At 41.2% G+C, this 8,985-nt stretch overlaps 1 protein-coding gene across 3 annotated transcripts in view; it reads left to right on the top strand.

The window, feature by feature from the left end:
- The first annotated feature begins 7,958 nt into the window (after nt 1-7,958).
- The window catches only part of rps6kl1 (ribosomal protein S6 kinase-like 1), a 44,875-nt gene continuing 43,848 nt past the window's right edge, over nt 7,959-8,985 (top strand). The window contains exon 1 of one of the 3 annotated variants that reach the window (XM_051919976.1): nt 7,959-8,046. The gene's annotated coding sequence lies outside the window, so the exon portion shown is untranslated. The remainder of the gene's footprint in view (nt 8,047-8,985) is intronic. The other 2 variants (XM_051919974.1, XM_051919975.1) reach the window with 2 other exon arrangements.

Raw genomic sequence — 8,985 nt, 5'->3', positions numbered from 1 at the left:
TGCTGACCTCGACTCGGGACGTTGTGGGTCGGTGGGGGGAATACTTCGAAGACCTCCTCAATCCCATTAACATGCCTTCCAATGAGGAAGCAGAGCCTGGGGACTCAGAGGTGGGCTCCCCCATCTCTGGGACTGAGGTCACCGAGGTGGTCAAAAAAGTCCTTGGTGGCAGGGCCCCGGGGGTGGATGAGATACGCCCGGAGTTCCTCAAGGCTCTGGATGTTGTAGGACTGTCTTGGCTGACACGCCTCTGCAACATCGCATGGACATCAGGGACAGTGCCTCTGGATTGGCAGACCGGGGTGGTGGTCCCCCTCTTTAAGAAGGGGGATCGGAGGGTGTGTTCCAACTACAGAGGGATCACACTCCTCAGCCTCCCTGGAAAAGTCTATTCAGGGGTCCTGGAGAGGAGGGTCCGTCGGATAGTCGAGCCTCGGATTCAGGAGGAACAGTGTGGTTTTCGTCCTGGTTGCGGAACAGTGGACCAGCTCTATACCCTTAGCAGGGTCCTGGAGGGTGCATGGGAGTTTGCCCAACCAGTCTACATGTGTTTTGTGGACTTAGAAAAGGCATTCGACCGTGTCCCTCGGGGAATCCTGTGGGGGGTACTCCGAGAGTATGGGGTACCGGCCCCCCTGATAAGGGCTGTTCAGTCCCTGTACGATCGGTGCCAGAGCTTGGTCCGCATTGCCGGCAGTAAGTCGAACCCGTTTCCAGTGAGAGTTGGACTCCGCCAGGGCTGCCCTTTGTCACCGATTCTGTTCATAACTTTTATGGACAGAATTTCTAGGCGCAGCCAGGGTGTTGAGGGGGTCCGGTTTGGTGGGCTCAGGATTGGGTCACTGCTTTTTGCAGATGATGTTGTCCTGTTTGCTTCATCAGGCCGTGATCTTCAGCTTTCTCTGGATCGGTTCGCAGCCGAGTGTGAAGCGGCTGGGATGAGAATCAGCACCTCCAAATCCGAGACCATGGTCCTCAGCCGGAAAAGGGTGGAGTGCCCTCTCAGGGTTGGTAGCGAGATCCTGCCCCAAGTGGAGGAGTTCAAGTATCTCGGGGTCTTGTTCACGAGTGAGGGAAGAATGGAGCGTGAGATCAACAGGCGGATCGGTGCGGCATCCGCAGTAATGCGGGCATTGCATCGGTCTGTCGTGGTGAAAAAGGAGCTGAGCCGCAAGGCGAAGCTCTCAATTTACCAGTCGATCTATGTTCCTACCCTCACCTATGGTCATGAGCTATGGGTAGTGACCGAAAGAACGAGATCGCGAATACAAGCGGCTGAAATGAGTTTCCTCCGCAGGGTGTCTGGGCTTTCCCTTAAAGATAGGGTGAGAAGCTCAGTCATCCGGGAGGGGCTCAGAGTAGAGCCGCTGCTCCTCCGCATCGAGAGGAGTCAGATGAGGTGGCTCGGGCATCTGATCAGGATGCCTCCTGGACGCCTCCCTGGTGAGGTGTTCCGGGCACGTCCAACCGGGAGGAGGCCCCGGGGAAGACCCAGGACACGCTGGAGGGACTATGTCTCTCGACTGGCCTGGGAACGCCTTGGGATTCTCCCGGAAGAGCTAGAAGAAGTGGCCGGGGAGAGGGATGTCTGGGCATCTCTGCTCAAGCTGCTGCCCCCGCGACCCGACCTCGGATAAGCGGGAGACAATGGATGGATGGATGGATAAGTAAAAATAAGACATGTAGTTTAAAATTTTAATCAGTTAAAATCTTTGGATAAAATATATACAATAATAAACAAAACATCACAAAAAATACAATATTGCTGATTTCATAAATCAAATTAAACACATTAGTTCCAGAACCTACTCTGAGATGGACTTACACTCCTTCCAAGGCAGGTTGTGCACAATGCTGTTTGGAAAGGCTGCAACTCCTGACATCTCTAAAAACAGACTAAGCAAGTTTTGTGGATGGATGATTGGATAGTCCTGGATGGCCTAGTTCTAAATGCAAAGCCTGATGGCCACGTGTATGTTTAGGGTCTATCATTGTAATGCCATGGTGTGTGATAGATGGCCAGGAACCCTGCCAAGCCAGGATGCCTGGAGGAAGGAGGAACCAGGAGAGCGGCACTTCTTTTCCCTGGGCACCCAGACGGTCCTTGATCCCTGGGGGACTGTGCTTCCGGGACACCAGGAAGTGCTGACAGACCAGGGATGGTTTATGCCTGGAGTGCTTCCAGGTGCAAGGGCAGCACTTCCACCACACTGGGGAGTGCTGCCGGAAGTTCATCGTCAGGGACCTGGAGCACATCTGGGACAAGATAAAAGGGGTTGCCTCACTTCATTCGAGGAGCAGGAGTCGAGTGGAAGAGGGCGAAGCTTGGAGGAGAGGAGAGGAGAGGAGAGGAGAGGAGAGGAGAGGAGAGGAGTTTGAAAGGCCTGGACTGAGGTTGTGTGGTGCAGGGGCACTGGGTTGTATGAGGGACACTATTTATTGTAAATAAACGTATGTGGTGATTTGAACATTGGTGTCTGCCTGTCTGTGTTGAGTGTGGTCTCCACAGGTGATATTTTCAAACATAATTTCTGCTTTTCCTTATTTCTCTTATAGTTTCAGTACTATTTCTAGCCTCTAACAACACTTCTTGATCAAACTCACCATCCTATTTAGGTGTCACTTTGAACTACATTTTTCTAATATTCACTTGGCTACTCTTACTGATTTTGAATTTCTGTTTACATTTTGGTTCTGATCTGATTTCATCTTTTTCTCCAGTTATGCCTAATGTCTACTCTTTCTTAGAACTGTCCTTCTATCTGATTTAGGACATTAACATTTGTGATTTTAAGACATATTTCATTTCAGAGACTTTTAGTCTAATACAAAGAATTGGTTCTGTTGGTGAAGAGCTCAGGCATTAGGATTAGTAGGTTTGTATCGTATGCTCTTGTTCAGGAAAAAAAAATCAGTTGTTGCCTTTTGCCAGCCTTAAAGCACATGACAGACTCCTGGGTTGGACCTTTGCACTCTTTTCTGGTGGACCAATTTAATGTGAGGATTGCTTCCTTCTCGTGGTACATCATGTCCAAAAAGGATTTTGATATAATCCCCTCATAACTTTGTAGCTTCAACTGACATACAATTCCTTTTCACTATACAGTGTTTAAAGCCACACCTCAGAGATCTCCACCACAGCACAATTTCATTTGCTTAACGAATATTCTGCTGTTTGGCACAGTTACAAAGTAGTTAGCACTGCTGCCTCATATATTCAGTGTCTGACTCTGAATCCCATGAACTTTCATCATCTGTGTGAAGTCTGCATGTTCAACTCATGTATGCATGTGTTTCCCTGTCTGTTATCTATCTATCTATCTATCTATCTATCTATCTATCTATCTATCTATCTATCTATCTATCTATCTATCTATCTATCTATCTATCTATCTATCTATCTATCTATCTATCTATCTATCCTATTATTTGTCATGTGAGTCTGTATGTTTTGTTTCCTATGTTTTTCTCCTGTGTGTATCTAAATATACCCATGGGATTAAAAAAGTTAATATAATCTAATAATACCTCTGACTCTTCTATACAATGAAGACTTTGAGGATGCTCCAGTTAGATTTTTAAAGTTGATTTTCTACATGTTACTTTCTGTGCAACACAGATGATTTGAATGAAAAGTGATGGAAGATATAGGTGAATAGACCTAGAGGGAGCTGGTGTGTTTAATATGCAGCATCCTTCCGGGAACACCTTTGTGCAAGAAAAACAAGATGGATGTTAAAGGAACAAGAACAAATCTCAACATGATTTGGATCACTTGGACCACTAACACGCTCGCTAATCATTACTGTCTTCATTTGAATCAGCTGTGCTGTTGGTGGACTATAACAAATTCATTGAACGACTAGGGGCTTGTATTGTTCCAGTCATCTCAGAAAATCAGTAAGGTTTTAGAGAACACAAGAAATTCTTGTTACCTTTTAATGTATGCGTGCTTTTTTCTGTTTATTCTAACGGTATATAGAAATAAACACTAACATCACAGATTCCCAACTTAAACATAATTGTCTTGAGTAGCCTAACTCTATTAGGCAGTGCAGTATTTTCTGGTAAATCCAAATTCACCATTGCATTACTCATTGTACATCACAGGTAAAGTCCATAGCAGGCCCGACTCTTGTTTTATCCTTTAAGCATAGTGGTTCTTCTATCTATGTACAGAATGCAGCAGACTGGATCAAAAATGCATATCTGGTATCAGATGCAAATCTCCATAGCTGAAAGCCCGTGTGTGAGGAATAAAAGCATCTTTTTTGTTTTTGTGTTGATATCTAAGGTACTTTAATTAAAAAAATGATGGTGTTAAAAAAAGGCAATAAGCAGGAACAAGGCTTTAGTGGCACAGTGAAGAAACTTCAAAACAAAGAAAACACCGACAAGCCACCGTAAGAAATCACTGGCAAGAACAGAGAAAGGGTTTGCAAGATAAGAAAAACTATAGGCTATGGCTGAAAAGCTTTTGTTGCTTTGAGCTGATAACAACGACTGGATAAATATTACAGTGATTAGACTAACTGCCTAAAATTCATTGTGACTAGAATGCTTTGGAGGATTTGAATCACTACTTGTCCAATTTTAGTTTATTGAGACCAGTGCTCTCCACATGACTGATAACAATATGGTAAATTGTGAATGTAAATTTTTGAACCCATATTGAAAAATTCTTCTCCATCTATTAAAATGTTTTATTTACTGAACACTATTATTCCAGTAGAGCATGTTTGGAAGATGGTTTATAGAACTTGACCATCAGCCAAACGAGGGGGATCTTTTAATAAAACCCTCCTCAGTAATGCACACAATACTGGAAGATGCACACACACAAATTCAAAGACCCAGCCATTAATAATAAAAATCTATCCTTCTTGGCTATTACAAGAAGAAAACTGAAAATATCTCTATACGATGATGCAAAAACCATAACAAAACAAAACAAGAACATTTTAAGTGGCATGATAGCACCCAAACTATAGACACCAGTAACAGCCTATGGTGAACAACACTTAAGTGAATGTTTTCTCTCTCTCGAGCTCTCACTTAGTTCAACCTTTTTATCCTGCATGACCTTAACAAACAGTAGGCCTATTAATAAAGCACACTAAGGGAATAAAACACAAAATGTATAAAAGAAAAGACAGAGTCTTTAAATGTTTTGTAATTATACAGTACAGTATTTAGTACTACAGTACACTATGAATTATATAAAAAATGCACAGTTACTACTTCTTCAGATCAGCTATAAATATAATAATGTCAGCATCATAATATACTGGAAATAATTCTCAGAGGATTTCAGAAATTCTATTTATTGTCAAAATAATGACAAACAAAACACCAGAATTCGGACATGTCCGTAACATTGCTCAAGACCACTGTCATCATTATTTTTCCTTCTTAACATTTAACCAGTTGCTAAGGCACACAAGTTTGTCCACATTTTCATATGCACAAAATGAAAAAGAAAAAAAGGCAGCTGCACAATGCGACATTGAAGAAGAGCATCAAAGACTGATTTTGAAATGTTTGCAAGAATATCAAACCACCTGAATCACAGTATCCTAAGTCTGTTGTCTGGTGGTATGCAAATAAGTTTGCTTGTTTGTATGTATTAATATTTTGTTTCTGTTTTATGACATGAATAACGTTACTTAGCACAGCATTGAATTGCTTCTGTGAAAACTCATTGAGGGTATTTTGAATACTTATAGTTACAGGAGCTGTTGAAAGCCTTGTAAAAGAAGGCCCTCTGTTATCGAGTCAACTGTTATTATATTACAGGATTAGGCACCACAGCGTTCTCAACCTTAATGCAATCCCCAAAAACTACTGACTCATGGTCCCTCTTTCAAATCACAATAGAAATCTGTTGGGGACAATTGGCTGCATTAAAATACGAAACACAGAATTGCCCAATGTATGCTTCAATTGATAAATATGATTTTAAACCATATTGAGTCAAACTGAGTCTTGCAACTGAAAGATGGTAAAGAGGACACCTCTGTACAGAACACAGAGCGCCTTTTCCACCACATCCCAATGAAAACTGTTAAAAGAGCCGCACAGACAGTACACCTTGGCTAACAGAATAGTTACAGTTATATCACAGACCACAACCTTTGGTGTTACTTACAGTAGCTGCTTTCTAATAAGTTGCCTTCGAAAATGAACTAGATGCTACAAGGCATCAGTTATTCTTGACCATGAGCCATCCATTTGTTGAAGTGAGCAAGTTATTTTGACAATATACAGTATATGTTAAGCGGACTGCAATAGCAAGGTGCTACATAGTTTATGTGGCCATTACCTGGATTGTTATTTCCACCCAAAAAAGCTAATTTCAGAGCTGTGATCTCCATTACCAGATAAACTGGTTAGATATATTTTAAATGCATCTGCATTACTGCTTTCAGTAACAAACAGCCTCAGCCCCATTACCCTCCTACCCCCCCCCCCCCCCACTAGTAATTTTTACATTCATTTGAAGTTACTCATGAAAACCTGCTCCCCAGTGACTATTAATGGATTCTGAAAGTTGCTTTGTATTGATAAAAGTCCAAGCTGCACCACAAGGACTTGTTAGGGGCCTAAGGGGGAGGGGGTGTTCACGGAGGAGGGAGTAAAGACCATAAGCATCTGTCCTGACAGGAAAGGCAGCCTACATGAGCTGGGCCTGAACAAATGGGAATGAACGCAGGCGGCGTCACTTCAAGGACACTTTGTGCATCATTACAGACATTGTCACCCAGATTGCTTATTTATAGTACTCATCTCTAAGCCGGTGACTCACAGTGCTTTAGCTGTCTTTCTTCTTGTTTTTTTTTATTTTTGTTTCTTAAATCATGATTTCTAATGTGTCAGTCTGAATGAGCGTCAATGATCAGTTTATGGAGATATAATGGGAGACATCTTCATTGATTCATTTCCTTTACCGTGTTTTCAGTAAATTAAGCTAACCAGTGGTTACTGGAGTCCTGATGTATGGATACCTAAATAAATGTATCCACTGCTATGAACATGCTAGGTGTCCAAATTTATTTTACTAGTTACTTTTTGTCATTTCATCAAGGTGTTGTATAAAACAAAGATTACTTAACTAAATTATTTGGGTTGGTTGAGTGGTGATCACAGCTGCTTCATAGCACCAGGTGCCTGGGTTTAAATCTCGGCCTGACCACGGTCTGTGCTCAGTTTGCATGTTCTATTCATGCACGTTTTCATTTATCTCTGTATTTGTCCCACATTCGAAAAAGTACTTGAAATTGACTGGTTGAACATAAAATGGGCCGACACAAGTTTAGTCTGGGTGTTTTATGAGTGGCCCATGTAATTGGGCCACTAAAGTCCACTCCAGGAGCGGTTCCTACTTTGTGCCTGAGGATATGCTCTAGTATTCCAATCATCAGGGAATGGATTAAGGAATTTAAAAATTAAAATTCTTGCCTAAATATACTTAGAAATATTCCACTTTTGTTTTATTGAGTTTTTAATTAATTACATGCATTTCCAGTTTTGATTATATGATGATGAAGAAAAAAATGTTCACTTTTAAACTAACAAATTAATATGGTATATACTGTATATATATATATATATATATATATATATACAGTATATATATATATATATGTCTGTATGGTCAATTCAGCACTTGATTAGGAGTATCTATCTATCTATCTATCTATCTATCTATCTATCTATCTATCTATCTATCTATCTATCTATCTATCTACAGTTGAAGCTCCAGTAATTTATGACTAATTCATTAATGTGTAGGTAGTGCAGAGGCCCCTTTATTTTAAAATAGTTCAAGCAGTTAATTGAGCCCTGCCTCTTTAAAATATATTGGGTGTAACCCATGGGAGGGCATTGCTTCTGTTTTAGGCTAATACTGAAAGATGACATCATCCTCAGCCAATACGCTTATGCTTCAGTTCTTCATGCCATTAATAAGATTGCGCTAGTGCTGCATCTTGAGATACACACTTGATTTATGACTGACAGCTCCCCAGGATGTAACTGCAAGTCAAGGTACGGTAATCGCCGTGGTTTTTCAATGGCAGGTAGCTTTTCAGCTAAAGGCACCAGCTTGGACTGCAGCTGTAGTCATGTTTGCTTTAAACTGAATTAGGTTGCATGTGGGGGGCAGTTTATTCCAAGGACTACAAGCTGGGCTTCCCTTTGCTGGATTTACGCAGACTGATGCATTTGGAGGTGCGGATCACACAAGTGAAAGTGAAATGACAGTCAGATGCAGCTGTTTCTTAATTGCATGAGCCTTGGGGTTCCAGTATTAAAATTAATGGCCTATAAGCCAAAGAGTGTGGGGAGAAGTGTCTGGATAGTGGCAGTTTTAACCTGATCCATTTGAAACTCTTTTTTGCAGATAGCTGACCGAGAACAGCCGTTAAGGCTTCTCCTAAACATTCTTTGATATTGTGCCACTTTCATTTGTCAAAAGCCTGGAGTTCCCCATTTTCACTGTGATATGCTAAACCACATGTAGTATAGATGGATATTGGCATTTTAAATATTGTGAGAGAATTTATATTTCAATAGTTTATACATGTACATATTTATATATTGTATGTACAGTATATTTAAATATATATATATATATATATATATATATATATGGGTCTGTATGTGTATGAGATATGTAAATGAATCAAAGCAAAGCAATGACATAGAAGAATGAGATTCAACAATAATGAAAGCAGACATGCTAATGATTTTTATTATTCAGCTCAAAGGGCAAAGAGCCAGATGAAATCCCCAGAGGGGGGACAGCTGTCTGCACAGAGGTAGCAACATGGTGCCCCCGTTAGCAAAGCATGCTCCTTTGGGAAAGTGAGAGGCTAATTGCTACCACATTGTCTCATCCTGCATGAACTCTAAAATAAAACACATAAAAAATAGATTTTTCTCAACTGAGGAGGAGCATTTGCAAAGGATAGGTTTTATGTGAGC

The sequence above is a fragment of the Erpetoichthys calabaricus genome, chromosome 16 (genome assembly GCF_900747795.2).
Source record: "Erpetoichthys calabaricus chromosome 16, fErpCal1.3, whole genome shotgun sequence".
Lineage (NCBI taxonomy): Eukaryota > Metazoa > Chordata > Cladistia > Polypteriformes > Polypteridae > Erpetoichthys > Erpetoichthys calabaricus.
This window is presented reverse-complemented; position numbering and strand designations above follow the sequence as displayed.